The sequence below is a fragment of the Nothobranchius furzeri genome, chromosome 5 (assembly GCF_043380555.1).
Source record: "Nothobranchius furzeri strain GRZ-AD chromosome 5, NfurGRZ-RIMD1, whole genome shotgun sequence".
Lineage (NCBI taxonomy): Eukaryota > Metazoa > Chordata > Actinopteri > Cyprinodontiformes > Nothobranchiidae > Nothobranchius > Nothobranchius furzeri.
The window spans coordinates 83,265,922-83,281,822 of NC_091745.1; the positions used below are offsets into that span (position 1 = coordinate 83,265,922).

The window sequence follows — 15,901 nt, forward strand, 5'->3', positions numbered from 1 at the left end:
CAGCAGTAGCTCAACAGGTTGAGCGGGTTGTCCGGTAATCGGAAGGTTGCAGGTTCAATCCCGGCTCCGGACAGAGAATTCTGCTGTTGTGTCCTTGGGCAAGACACTTAACCCACCTTGCCTGCTGGTGGTGGTCAGAGGGACCTGTGCCTGTGCCTGTGCTCAGCGGCCTCGCCTCTGTCAGTGCACCCCAGGGCAGCTGTAGCTACATCGTAGCTCATCACCATCAGTGTGTGAATGTGTGTGAATGGATGAATGATACACTGTAGTGTAAAGAGCTTTGGAGTCCTTGCTCTGAGAGGCGCTATACAAGTGCGGGTCATTTATCATTTAAATCATAAGTGGATTTCAACTGCAAGAAACAGAAGGATTTTAAAGGAGTTTATTTATATAATGGGGCAGAAAAGAAGTATTTAGGCAAAAGTTCACTTCAGTACTACCTTGGCTGGTAATGACAGAGGTCAAACATTTCTTGTAGGTCTTCACCAGGTGTGCACACACTTGCCTGTATTTTGGCCCATATATCCATGCAGCTCTTCTCCTGAGCTGTGACGTTTTGGGGCCGTCGCTAAGCAACGCAGACTTTCAACTCCCTCCACAGATTCTCTATTGGATTCAGGTCTGGACAGTGGTTAGGCCACTTCAGAACCTTGAAATGCTTTTTATGTCACCCCACCTTTGTTACCCCGGGGGTGTCTTTAGGATCATTGTTATGCTGGAAGAGGCAGCCACATTTCATCTTCAGTTCGATCACTGATGGAAGGAGGTTTTTGTCCAAAATTTCACAATACACGGCCTTGTTTATTCTTTCCTTAAAAGCAGTGCTTAATTGGAGTCAGATCTTGGTGGAACAAGATTCGGGAACTATCTTACTTTGAAAGAACTTGTTCCGGTAACTGTTTCTTAGGACTTGTGTTAAACTTGTGTTTAACATAGAATCAATGTTAGAAGAAGAAGAAACAATCATTTATATAGCATCTCTCAAGATAAAAATCATGAAGAGCTTCACAAGAACAAAAAAATACATTAATTAAAAAAAATTCTAAATATAAAACTAGAAAAATAAAAAATTGTGATTTAAGGAAATATAAGTAAACGGAAAGAGAAAATGAACAAGAAAGAGGTGGATCCTGGAAAAGGCAGAATTGGTAGACAGAGCACAATAAAGAGACAGTGGAGAAGAAGGTCACACCAAAGCCAGAACAGGTGAGTTTCAGCTGCTTTTTAAAGGAGACCACTGAGTCCACTGATCTCAGGCTCAGGGGGAGAGAGGTCCAGAGTCTGGGGGCCACAGCAGCAGATGATCTGTCACCTTTGGTCTTTAGCCTGGTGCTGCACAACCAGTAGGCTTTGGTCACTGGACCTGAGGGTCCTGCTGGGAATTTACTGAGAAGATCACCAATGTAGGATGGTGTTTGTCCATCAAAACCAGGATTATGGCAAGATGGCGGCATGCATGGATGCAGCGGCTCACAGCTTTTTGCCAGTGTTTGTTGTTTTTGCACTTATTTCTTTTTATCTGTGCAACATCAGTTCTATGAACACTCGCTACATTTGCCAGAACCTTGTAGACGTTAGTGTACAGTACCAAACATCTGTTAGAAGTGTGTTTCTTCGCATACAACATCCCAGACAGCGTAACAAGACCATCTGGCTTTCTGTGGATTGTTGTTGAGTCTCTGAACACTGAGCACCAGCTCCCCACCAGGCTGTGTGCTGAGCCCCCTCCTGTACTGTCGCTACACCCACAACGGCAGTCCAGCCCATAACAGAAACCTTGTTTAAGTTTGATGATTTCACCACAGGTTGGACTCATCTCACATGGCAGATTACAGAGAGGAGGTCCTGAAGTTGTCAGCCTGGTTCTCACAAAACACCCTGGCTTTGAACATCAACAAAACTAAAGAGATCATTGTGGACCTCAGGAGGCACAACCTGGACTCCAACCTGCTACTGACCTTCTACCACTCATCCATCCAGAGCCTGCTGAACTGCTGCATCACAGTAAAGTATGGCAGATGCACCACAGCAGGCAGGGACAGGCTTCTGATGGTTGTGAAGGCAGTACAGAGGTTGGCTGCCCCCACCTTTGCTGATGGATATTAACACCCCCCGCTCTTTCAGCAAAGCAAAAAACATCAAGGAGAACTCCCACCCTGGCTGTGGCCTGTTGCCCTCCAGGAGGTGCTACAGCCACATCACAACCAGGCTTAAGAACTGCTTTTTTTCCAAAAGCCATAACCACCTTAAACGGATACATGCACTGACACGACCCGACCTCAGGCCTCCCTTCTGCTCTTCAATCTGTGCAATATCCATCATGTATATAGTGCAGCTTTGCACCATTTGCCATGTACCACAACGTCTGACCAAGATGAAAATGGGTAAGGAGTAGAGCTGAAAGTTAATAGTTGTGGTGCAGCAGGATTTGAAGTCTTAGAGCATGAGTTTTGCATGGATGTTTCTTTTTCAAACTGACCCAGTGGTCTCAGTCAGTGAAGGGAGATGAGTTCTGAAACTATCCAGCAGCATTTCTTTCTTTTGCAGTTCAGCAGAGACGTTGTGTATCCTCTTGAAAGGTTCTCAATCCTTTTATTGCTTTAGAAAGCATAAAACCGTCATTGTGGAGCAGAAGGAGAGGGAGGACAGACGTTCAAAATAGCTTCAAGGTTGCAGAAAGCTTACACTTTAGCTGAGCTGCTTCTGTTGGATCCGAAAGATTTGTGGTCTAAATAAAGGTCCCAGAAGTTAAAGAATCCGAAAAAATCATAGGAAACAAAGGTCCAACAAACTCCATAGAATTCAAAATCGATGAAAGGGGGAAAATAATGATTTTAGGAGGAATTAGAGCATGTATGAAGCTAAACACAGTTGCAGGATTCTTATCTTTTTCAAAGCAATACTATGCAAATTTCCCATATTAACCCTTTGATGCACAATGGTCACTACAGTGGACAGGTACTCAAAATTGTTATTTCTTTATTTTTGCTATTAAGCACAGCTGTTGAAGACTTTATTGCATGTGAGCCCCTCCATTTGGACTTCAGTAAGTCAAGCCACCATATTTCATGTTCAGAATGCACGTTGTACACTGAGATGGACATGTAATAAATTATTTGTAAATTAACAAAATGGTACAAAAAATATTTGTTGAAATTTGTTTCATTCACACCTAAAGATGAATGAAAAAAATTGTTTAAAAAATCATGGTTGAAGATTTCATAATTCATGCATCAGAGGGTTAAAAAAATTTTATTGGGCCAGTAAGTGTTAAAATTACCCTTTGAAGGTTTTTTTTTTTTTTACCATGTCCTGTCTGGCTGTGAAGCAAACAGAAATGATGTCTGAATGCTGGTAACAAGCCTTACAGATTTACTCTCAGGTAGAGCATCAAAGCGTTTGCTTTTAATGTCACGCCTGATACTTAAAACTTTATTGTTATTGTTGTTGAATGCTTGGTAATTCCGACCAGACACGGAGACAGAGGTGAAAGAGAAAGGAAAAGAAAAGGTGGGGAGGGGGGGGGGGGGGGGGGGGGGTTCCACAAAAATAAACAATGAACAAGAGTCTGCTTCTAGACCTGCAGAAAAAGACAAGAAAAAAAGCAAAAGGACAAAAAAAAGGGACTCAACAACAATACAACAAGATCTAGCTATCACTGCGTCAACTTGATGAAAAAATATATAATCAACATTGCTTAACTGAAGAATCACGATAATAAATCACAGTGCATTAAGTGCCCACCATAGTCTTAAGACCTGTGTTTAACGTGCCCAAGCCCATACTTTTGAGATCACCATGTGAGCACCTGTGTGTGTACACGCGCTTGTTTATTTAAGGTTTCTCTATAGGAGCGTCCAACAGAGAGTGTGAGGGACCACAGATCCGCCCCCCAAAGATGCGCAGGAGACGGGGGGAGCTCCAAGTCCCAGAGATCCAGGCGCTGCCCCAGAACGCAGGAACCCCAAGGAGACTGCAACCAGAAAGGCCTCCGCCCCCCTCGAGAGGCACAGAGGATCGCCCCGGGGGGCCACAACCAGCAGCCGGCAGAGTCCCGGGAGATATCAGCGGCAAGCCCACAGGCCCGCCCGCAGCCTCCCACCCCCTAGCCAGCCGAGCCCGGGACCCAGCGACCCGGGACCCAGGGGTGACCACCCCCGCCGGGGACCCAGCAGAGCCCAGGGACCCAGACCCCACCAGGCAGCCACCGGGATCTATCAGGCAGATGCCAAAATCTTAAACCCCCAGACCCGGTTGCCACGAACACTCAGGCAGACCATGGCACAACCCCTCACACCAGGTGTGGCAGGGGGAGGGCTATCATCAAGAGAAGTTCCAGGAGAGGGGAGGAGTTAAAGGCCCCACCTGACATATACAGTCATACACAAACACAGTCACACACTCCCTCCCTCATGCTCACACATGCACATACAACCCAAGACTTACAAAAATGCACGCCGGACACCCACTCATGCTCCCCATACACACCCTATTCACTCTGGTCCCGGTACTGCTGCACATTGGGTACAACCATCACCGGTAACCAGAGTTTGACCCTTTCTGCTGGGGTGCTGATGAGCAGGCTCCCCCACCCAACGCTAAGCACAGCAACCTACCACCCCAGACCCCAACCAGACGGCCAGATCTCCCTCCTAGCCTCCAGCCCCAGGAAGCCTAGCAACAACAGAGGTGGCAAAGACCCCTAGTCTCCCTCCGCCTGCTCCAATATAGTGTTGTGTGATCATGAGGTGTATTCCATGGCTGTGGTGAGTGGGCAGTGCGGGCATCATCCGGCCTATGCCAGCTGATGCCACCACACCACCCCACTCACACCTTCAGCCATCAGTGTCTAAGTGCGGTTTAAAATTGGAAGTGGGCACCGGCACCCGGGAGGAGGCTGAAATATCCCCCTGCCAAATGCCGTTTAATGTGCTCACTCCCAAGGCCCTAAGTGTGTGTTTGTGTGGAATGTCATCAGTGGAAGCGTATAAGGTGCAAATAAAATTGGGGGGCAGGTTGCCACAGGAATGCGGAAATGGGGTCCATACCCGCACTCCATGACTTGCCCACCCACCAAGGTCCTATGTGTATGTTTGTGTGATGATGTGAGGGAGCAGGAGGAGAGAAATATGCGGGGATGGGGAGGAATGGCTGGTTGGGCTTAGCCCTCCAGGGAGCCAGCTCCCCTACTGGCCCCAATAGACACCTCTGTTGTCAAACTGCCACCCAGGGCATGGAGACCCCAGCCCATCCTGCCAGGGCCCAAAGCAGCTGCATTACAGAGCCTCACGGAGTCCGAGGGCACCAACCCAGCCCCACCCCAGCAGAATATCTATGCCCATCCCTGCATTTGCACAACTTCCAGAATATATGAGACATGAGACATCCAGGTAAGGTTGGGTCCTCCCCCTCCTGGACCTCCCCCTCCCCTGTGATGGAACGGCAGAGGAGCCAAGGTCTACCTGAGGCCCCTGAACCCTGGCCAGGCACTGCTGCGAGTTCCTGCCTTCTTCCCGGCAGCATACATGTCAGGACCCGACCCCCAAGGCCCCGCCCAGATCCCCACACGGGGCCGGCCACCCCCAAACCCCGAGCCCCCAGGCCCCCACCCAGACCCGCCCAGGGGCAATGCAGCTGCCAGGCAGTGACCCATGGCCGCCGCCAAGATCCCCAAGGGGCCCCACTCACAACCGCCAGTAGTCCACCCCCCGAGGAAACCCAAGCACCTCCAGAGGGGGGCAACGCCCCCCCAGTCCCAGACACCCCCAGTGAACCCACCCCCAGGGAACATCCGGATACTCCAAACTCAGACTCCACACACCCCCACCCACACCATCCCGCAGGACAACATCAACGGCCCCCCACCCTCGCTATGTGATGGAACCGATCAAAGGAGCCCAGAGAGATTCATCTGAAGTGGAAGCAGAGGCTATATCAAGTGCAATATGATCTAACAAAATATTTCTATACTGGTTAATGCAGAGAGTTTCTCTATTTTTCCAATTCAAGAGGATAGTTTTCTTAGCGATGCATATGGCAGTCAGAACCACGTGAACCAAAGATGTTTTAATCGGGACATCGTCCAGGTTTCCCAGTAAACAAAGAGAGGGGGAAGTTGGGATATGACATTTCAGAGATTTTGACAGATCCTCACATACTCTAACCCAAAATTCCTGGACAGGTGGGCAGGACCACAGTGCATGAATGTAATTGTCAGGAATGTTGTTTGTGCAGTGTGTACAGGTGTCAGACGACACAAACCCCATCTTGAACATCCGATGACCTGTATAGTGTACTCTGTGTAGAATTTTGTACTGAATGAATGGGGTGTCTGATCATTTTAAAAGTTTTTAAACAAGTTTGGGACCAGAAGTCCTGGTCAAAGCTAACTGATAGATCCACCTCCCATTTTTCAATAGGGATTGCAATTTTATCGTTTATTTTGGACAGTGTTTGGGGGGTTTTAGATTATAAAAGTCTAATACCCTTGGTGGTGTTTGTAATTCTATTTTATTGAGCTTAAATTTTTGTTTAACTACAGATTTAATTTGGTGATATTCTAAAAAGCTATTCTTATCCATTCCAAATTGGGAGACTATTTGATTAAATGGGATGAAGTCCAATCCTTCATATATGTGTTCCAGGTATAGGATTCCTTTATTTTTCCAGTCCGGAAGGTTCATCATTTTGTTGTTTTGCAAAATGTCAGGATTATTCCAGATAGGTGTGCGTCTGCATGGTACTAGTGAAGACTCGGTCATTTTAAGATACTCCCACCATGCTGTCAGAGAGGTGCTGATACTAATACTTTTGAAGCCTTCATGTTTTCTTATGCTTGAGCAAATAAATGGTAAGTCTGAAAGCTCTATCGTATTGCAAAGTGGCTGTTCTATACAGAGCCAGATTAACGCAAAGGCAAAGTAGGCACGTGCCTAGGGCCTGATTGGCTGGATGGGGCCCAGACAGAGGGACAAAATTAAAAATTAATTAATTTAAAATTAAATGTACAAATCTCCTATGATATAATTTGTGGATAGGACTCCTATCTACAGTTTATTTCAATATTTATTAATTAACTAAAAATAGTGATAATGTTTATCTTAACCATAGACCGTTACATTAGCTACGTGACATTAACGCCAGCCCATGACTGTATTCTACAACTTGGGCGCCACCCAATGATTGACGTCAGAGAAGCGGTCAATCAGAGCGGGACACAACAAAGCTAGCAGGTGTTTTTGAGTAGGCTAACATTCACGATGCTTTCGGGTGCGGCAAAACGTAAAAAGAAAAAAAAAAGAAGAGGAACAAAAGAAGAGACGGCGGGGGCTTTACAGAAGTTTCTGTCGGGCTGCTCGGGCAGCCGTCCGACAGCTGTGAACCTGCTCGAGTCAGCAGAGCCAGAGGCCAGACACAGAGCAGACACAGTCCGAAGATGCGGCGGAAGACGCTGTAGCACCAACGCCGTCACAGAAGGATGAACTGGAAGAACAGCAGCCAGCCAGAAGTGAGCCCAATCTAGTCTTACAGCAGGAGCCTCTAGACCCAGAAAGGGTGATAACAAGCTACATCTGCAGTGGTACATAACCAAACTGATGACAGGATGCGTGAGTACTTTGCACTAAACCATCCCTCTCAAAATATTGCATATTTCTCTGCATCACAGAGGAAATGTGGAGACACAAACCGAAGCTTAACCAAGGAACATTTCTTTAGACGTGTTTCTGCTGTGACTGAGGCCTGTGATGCTGGAAGGCTGAAGACTATCCCGGAGTGGAGCATGCTAAATGGTTTCCTTGGTAAGTGTTGCTGGTTTTATTAATTTTTATTTTTAAATATTTTTATTAATGTTCAAATAACAAAACTAACAATAAGTTCACACTCAGAAAATAGACACAGAATTTCTGATTCAGCAGAGGCAACAACAGCCTGAATGAGCATAAAGCAAGATCAAAACTTAAGATAACGTTTTCATTTTATTAAAATACTTTCTTCTAAGATTATAGATTGTATAAAATTTATACTGTAATCATTTAAGCTGCGTGTTTATAGTTTGTTTTTGCGCCTTTAAAACATGCTTCAGTCCATTCAAATGAATCTATTTCTTCTTGAAATCACCATCATGTGATTAATTTGTCAACATTTATAAATGTTGTAAGCTATTGTATTTAGCAGAAAATCTTTTTAATTAAATGTGTTGATTAAATGTAAACAGAGCAAATAAGATGAATATATTTGCTCTGTTTACATAGTTTAATGACACCTAGTGGTTATATACTGGTACCGCCTTGACATTAACACTCCCAACGGATAAGATGAGGATAATTTATTAGCATTTAATACAGCTGTGTAATGACGTATAATTAATATCATAAAATTGTCTGATAAAATGTTTTACATACAAACAACCAATTTGTAACCAAAGACTAGGCTACGTAAAATGTGAATGAACTTTTATAAGTAACTTTGGTAAGTTTCAGATTTCACTTCATTAAATAACATCGATGCAGGGGGGGCCCATAAAATGCAGCCTGCCTAGTGTAGTCCATTTATTTAATCCGGCTCTGGTTCTATATCTAACCAGGACTCATCTAGTGGGTTATCTTGCAACCATCTTGGTATATATTGCAGCCTGTTGGCTTAGAAATAATAATAAAAGTTGGGTAAATCCAGTCCTCCTCTGTCTTTGGTCTTCTGAAGCGTTTTTAAGCTAATTCGTGGAGGTTTTTCCTGCCAAAGGAATTTAGTAATTGAGGAGTCCAGAGATTTAAACCAGTCAGCTGGTGGTTTGTTTGGGATCATCGAGAACAAGTAATTTATTCTGGGTACGACCATCATTTTAATTGTAGCAACTCTCCCCATGAGTGATATTGGTAAGGATTTCCATCTTGCAAGATCATCTTCCACTTTCCTTAAAAGTGGGATGTAGTTTAGTTTGGTTAGATCTGCTAACTTGGGAGAGATATTAATTCCCAGGTATGTGATATTCCCTGACTCCAATTGTGTATTAAGCAAATTGACAAAAGAGAAATTAATTGGTAGAACTGTGGATTTTAACCAGTTTATAGAGTAATCTGAAACTCTTGAAAAAGAGTTTATCAGTTCTATTGCTTGGGAGAGAGAGGATTGAGAATTCTGGAGAAAGAGTAAAACATCATCTGCATGAAGACTGATCTTATGTTCTATTTTCTTACACTTTATCCCTTTAATATCTTTTTTTTTGCCTAATTGCTGCTGCTAGTGGTTCGATAAAGATAGCAAATAGTGAGGGGGAGAGTGGGCATCCCTGCCTGGTCCCCCTCTGAAAACAGAAGCTAGCTGATATTTGGTCGTTCGTCCTGACACGTGCTGTTGGTGAACTGTATAATGTTTGTAGCCAGTTTATGAAGAAGTTCCCAAAACCAAATTTATGTAAAGTTGCAAATAAGAACTTCCAGTTAACTCTATCAAAAGCCTTTTCTGCATCTAGAGATAATACACTAGTTTCTATGTTTCTACTGTAAGAGAAATCTATCAAATTAAGTAATCTACGTGAGTTTGTGGATGACTGTCTACCCTTAATGAAACCAGTTTGGTCAGGGTGTATTATGAAGGGGGTTACCTTCTCTAATCTTTTGGCCAGGGCTTTACAAATTATTTTGAGACCAACATTAATAAGAGAAATTGGGCGATAGCTGGTAGGGAATGCAGGGTCTTTGCCTGGTTTTAACAAGAGACTAATATTGGCTGAATTCATGTTTGGCTGTAATCTGCCGCTCTCTTCGATTTCCCTCACCATTCTGAAAAATGTTGGAGCCAGAATGATCCAGAATTCTTTGTAGAATTCTACTGGAAACCCGTCTGGACCTGGAGCTTTCCTATTCGTCGTGGATTTAAAGGCCTCCTGGAGCTCCGCTGATGTTAGTGGTGAGTCCAGGACTGTAACTTGGCTGTCTGATATTTTAGGAAGTGTTATCCTGTCAAGGAACTCATTGATCTCATTATCTAATGGGTTTATCTGTGGTGAGTACAAAGTTTGGTAAAAGTCTCTGAAGGTGTTGTTTATTCTTTCAGGGTCATTAACTATATTTCCGGTTGAGTCTTTAACAGCAGATATGGTAGTTTTCTCTTTATTTATTTTTAATTGGCTAGCTAAGAATTTACCTGATTTATTACTATGTTCGAAGTTTTCTATTCGTAGTCTTTGCGCTAAAAATTGTCTTTTTGTCAATAATTCCATGAAGTTCTAGTTTAGCTTTACGTAATTTGCTCATTGACTCTTCTTCTGTGGATGCCTCTAAAGACTTGATGATTTCCTCTAACTCCTGAATACGTTTGTTTTCTGTTTTTTTCCTATGTGATGAGAAAGAGATTATTTTACCTCTCATCACTGCCTTTCCTGCCTCCCAGAGAATAGATGCTGATGTTCCAGGCAGGTCATTATGTTCTAAATATAAAGCCCACTCCTTTTTAAAAAATTCTATAAAACCTTCGTCTTTAAGCAGTGATGTATTAAACCTCCAGTTTTTGCTTGGTGGGATTGTCTTCTTATTTACCAGAGTTAAAGAAACCGGAGCATGGTCGCTGACAACTATGGGGTGAATCTCAGTGTCTGAAATGTCAGCCAACAATGAGCTGCTGACTAGAAAATAATCCAAACGTGAGTGAGAGTGATGGACGTGCGAAAAAAAGTATACTCTCTATGGTTAGGATGAAGAGATCGCTATGCATCACAAAGCCCATTATCACTCATGTACTGTTTAACTAGTGGATTGCCAATTGCGCTGAGTCCCAGCTGTACTGAGTCTGTCTGTTAAGGAATTCATCCAAAAATTAAAATCAACTCCAAGTATAAGTGGACAGTCCAAGTGTTCGGAGAGTACAGAGAAAAAATTATGAAAGAATGAAGGGTCATCAATATTTGGACAGTATATGCTGACGATACATAAGCGTTGGTTCTTTACAGATATTTTTAACATTATAAATCTACCCTCTGGATCACAGACTGTGTCCAATACTGTGAAATTGATGTTTTTGTGTATTAAAATAGCTACACCTCTTTGCCTAGAGTTATAGCAGGCAGAGAACATGCTGGGAAACTCAGGTGTTTTAAGTTCATCTGCAGATGTGGCAGATCTATTAGTCTCTTGTAACAATATTATGTCTGCTTGCACTCTCTTTAACTGATCAAAAATCTTTAATCTTTTCTCTATGGAGCCAGCTCCATAAACGTTCCATGAGACAAACCTTAGTGCACCCATAGATGTGTGTGTGAGTAGCTATAATATGACGCCTTCATGTGTATGAGATAAGTAATTAAACGCATATATTGATCTTATAGTAAATAATAATAACAAGGGTATTGTTATAATCATTATTATCATTTGCAACATTAAATATAATAATAATAATAGTAAAAAAAACAACAATAAAAAAATCCCCCACATCATTAATATAAAAATATTAATGCTGATAATGATAAAGTAAAAATAAATAATAAAAAAACAATAATAATAATAATAATAACAACAATAACAAGACAAGCCCAACTGTGTTTTGATTGTACAATGAAACGCCTTAGGCTACTTATCTGTGTGACTGCGTATGGAGTTATGTGTGTTTGTGTGTGTGTGTGTGTGTGTGTGTGTGTGTGTGTGTGTGTGTGTGTGTGTGTATGGAGTCTGTGTGTGTGTGTGTGTGTGTGTGTGTGTGTGTGTGTGTGTGTCTGTGTGTGTGTGTGTGTGTGTGTGTGTATGGAGTCTGTGTGTGTGTGTGTGTGTGTGTGTGTCTGTGTGTGTGTGTGTGTGTGTGTGTGACTGCGTATGGAGTCTGTGTGTGTGTGTGTGTGTGTGTGCGCGCGCGCAAGTTGTGTGCTGCAGTGTGGAAAGGGAAAAAAAATTGTGCCATGCGGATGTAAAAATCCAGAAGCAGATAAAAAAGGGAAAGAAAGGAATTATAAAGGTTAAAAAGAGTAAAAAAGAAGAAAGAAAAGAAAAAGTGTTGTGGTTGTGAGGTGGTGAGGGAATAGGTGAACATTTCTAAACGGATCTAGCAGCTATAAATCCTGACATGTTCAAACCCAGTGAGTGCTGTTAATAATAATAAAGTTGTACCTGAAGTTTGTCTAATAAAGCCAGTCTGTTACTCCTCGTTCTTTGTAGATCTTACCGTCAACAAACAGTTTATCCACGGAGATGACAGCCCGCTTCCCATCCTGGATGAACTTCTTGCACAGCGGGAAGAGAACTCGGTAGCGATCCAGAATTTCTTTAGGAAACTGATCGTTAACGCTTTGAAGGGTTAATGAAATGCCTCTCAGACCTCCATCACCCTTTGTGGCCAGAATTTCGCACATACAACTTCAGAGTGCCGGTCCTGCTCATAAGCCTACATGCCTGGTGCTGCAGTCTGCTTCCAGCACATTTCCTGCATCGACAGAGATGTTTTGCCTTCAGACTTCTCCGTCACCTGGGGAGAGTTGCAAAGCAATTCCCTGCCAGGACAACAGAGGGCGTAGCACTTCTCATCATGTCATGTATCAAGTCCAAGGTAGTGTATTAACATTTGTGTTTATATTGCGTTTTTTGTACTTAAGATACTTTTTTAAAATATAAATTTTTGTTATTCAACAAATACAGACTGACCAACTTCTAATACAACAACCTTGCATAGCATTAAAATTGTACATATTCTGTAGAGTCCATACTCAACTAAAACAAGAGCAGGCAGAATTAGTTATGTCCACCATGGTTATCCATCATCCGGTTTACTGTTCACTCCCAGTGCTTCCAAAAGTCCCTTCGAAATGTCTACAACCCACTGAGAGTTCTCCCCCACCTGGTGTCCAGGTGTAATCAGAGTTGAAACCTACAAGATGAGTGACTCCCACAGGGGAATGGAAGGAAGCTCGTCCCCCACTGATTTCATCATAATGCTTTTCCTGGCTAACATTAACAATGCCTGAATTAGAAGCTCATACCAAACCATTGCATGAGGAATCTACCTCAATAAACAGGTTAATGGATTTTCTATCACCTGATGGCCAATGGCTGAGCTAATCTTAGCACATTAACATACTTTAGATACTTTTTAACACAGACAACTTTGTCCCTCATTCTCTTCGCCACTTCATGCACTCGCCACTTCTAAAACCATTTTTCCTGTCATTATCATCCATAAATAAATCTCTTGTTGCATATCTTTATGCTCCTCTAGTCATGGGTGAAAAAAGCACATATTTTTACAGTTTTTATGCGAGTCGTTCTTCAAGCTGCTCCGTCTTCAGCTCTCTTTATTTTATTTAGTGCTATTACAAAATCAAAAGGAAACAGAGCAGACGGAGATCTGAAGAGGAGTGGGAAAAGAAAAGCAGGTGGAATGGCAGTGCTTGTCAACAAAAGATGGTGCCATCCATGTCATGTTTCAGTGAAATGTCGTCTCTGCAGCCCAGATGTTGAACTCTTGGCAGTAACTTGTCGCCCATATTATTTGCCAAGAGAGTTCACCAGTGTTGTCTTGGCAACCGTTTATATTCCACCTTCAGCCATTGCTGAAAATGCATGTGAAGCCATCAATTCCATTGTCACTAAGCTACAAACCCAGCACCCCAATGCATTTGTGGCTATATCTGGTGATTTCAATCATGCCTCGCTCTCTGCTACACTTCCAACATTTCAACAGTTTGTCAGCTGCTCCACAAGAGAAAACAAGAACTCCTCTGGGACAATCAGATCACAATCTTGTTTTTCTCTACTCAATACAAACCACTTGTTCAGAGGACATCAATGCCATGACTGGATGTGTCAAAGATTATATAAACTTCTGTGTGGATAATATAATACCCACCAGAACAGTGAGATGCTTCACTAATAACAAACCCTGGATCACCAGTGAACTGAAGAATCTGCTAAATGAGAAAAAAGAGCCTCAAAGGAGGGAGACAGGGAATTATTGAGGAGTATACAGAAGCAACTGAAGATCAAGATCAGAGACAGCAAAGAGGCATACAGGAAGAACCTGGAGAACAAACTACAGAGGAACAATATCAGAAATGTCTGGTCAGGGATGAAGAAGATCACAGGCTTCAAGCAGAGGAAGGATTGCACAGATGGCAGCCTGGACACAGCCAATGAACTGAACAAGTTCTTCAATAGGTTCAGTTCAGGAACACACACAGCATCCTCCTTGCCTGTCCCTAGCCAATCAGATGTCCCATCCTCCTCTGATCCAACATTTTCCTGTCACACGCCAGCTCTTTTGTCCTCTAATGCAGTCATGGATTCTTCTGGTTCTATAAATCTGTCTTCAACCAAGTCAGGAGATGCTGCTGCCCCGTTTACCTCCCCCTCCCAACTATTTGTCTCTAGAAGTCAGGTGAAGAGGCAGCTGGAGAGACTGAACAGGAACAAGGCTGCAGGTCCAGATGGTGTCAGCCCCCGGGTACTGAAGGTCTGTGCAGAGCAGCTCTGTGGGATTCTGCAGCACCTCTTCAACCTCAGCCTGGCCCAGGAGAAGGTTCCAGTCCTGTGGAAGACATCCTGCCTTGTTCCAGTTCCAAAGAAAACTCCCCCATCAGTCAGTGACGACTACAGACCGGTTGCCCTGACATCCCACATCATGAAGATCCTGGAGAGACTCCTGTTGGTCCACCTGAATAAGCAAACTAGAACATATCAGGACCTGCTGCAGTTTGCTTATCGCCATGGAGTTGGAGTTGAAGATGCCATCATCCAGCTGCTTCAACCAACCCACTGTCATCTGGACAAAGCAGGCAGCACTGTGAGGGTCATGTTCTTTGATTTCTCCAGTGCATTTAACGCAATCCAGCCTGATGTACTTTGCCAGAAACTCCAGAAGACACAAGTGGGGGCCTCAACTATCGCCTGGATTAAAGACTACCTGACAAACAGACCACAGTTTGTGAGGCTGAAGAACTGCACATCAAACCAGGCGATCAGTAACACTGGAGCACCACAGGGGACTGTACTCTCACCATTCCTTTTCACCCTGTACACCTCAGACTTCCAGTACAAGTCAGAGACCTGTCATCTACAGAAATACTCAGATGACTCTGCAGTTGTCGGGTGTATCAGAGATGGACAGGAAGCTGAGTACAGAGAGCTGGTGGAGCGCTTTGTGGCATGGTGTGGAAACAATCATCTGACCTTGAACGTGAACAAAACAAAGGAGATGATTTTAGACTTCAGAAGAAACAGGGTGGAGTCAAACACTGTTTCCATCATGGGAGAAGAAGTGGAGGTGGTTGAGGAATACAAATACCTTGGAGTTCACCTGGACAACAGACTGGACTGGAGAAAGAACAGTGAAGCTGTTTACAAGAAGAGACACAGCAGACTGCACTTCTTGAGGACGCTTAGGTCCTTCAATGTCTGTAGCAAGATGCTGCAGATCTTCTACAAGTCTGTTGTTGAGAGTGTAATCTCTTCAGCCATCGTCTGTTGGGGTAGCAGCATCAGAAGCAGGGACCTGAAAAGGCTCAACAGCCTAATAAAAAAGGCTGGTTCTGTTCTGGGGACGACTGTGGAACCACTGGAGGAGATAATGCAAAGAAGGATCTTCCAGAGAATCAAGAAAATGATGGACAACCCTGAGCATTCTCTTCACAAGACTGTCCGACAGCAGAAGAGTGTCTTCAGTCAGAGGCTTCTTCAGTTTGGCTGCAACACTGACCGCTACTGGAGATCCTTCCTGCCAACAGCCATTGTAATATACAATAACTCTTTGATGACTTGATTATTATTATTATTCTGAGCTACCACAGCAATCAATTTCCCTCTGGGATTAATAAAGTATTTTTGAATCGAATTGAATTGAAAGTCATTTAGAGGTATGATAAAGTTATCTTGTAGAGTCATAACACACATTACCTGGACTAAGTCAGATAATTCAGAGAAAGGAGGAA

At 43.5% G+C, this 15,901-nt stretch overlaps 1 protein-coding gene across 6 annotated transcripts in view; it reads right to left on the reverse strand.

Annotated features, from left to right (window-relative positions):
• The window catches only part of osbpl3b (oxysterol binding protein-like 3b), a 192,589-nt gene that overhangs the window by 134,456 nt on the left and 42,232 nt on the right, over positions 1-15,901 (reverse strand). The window lies entirely within an intron of this gene.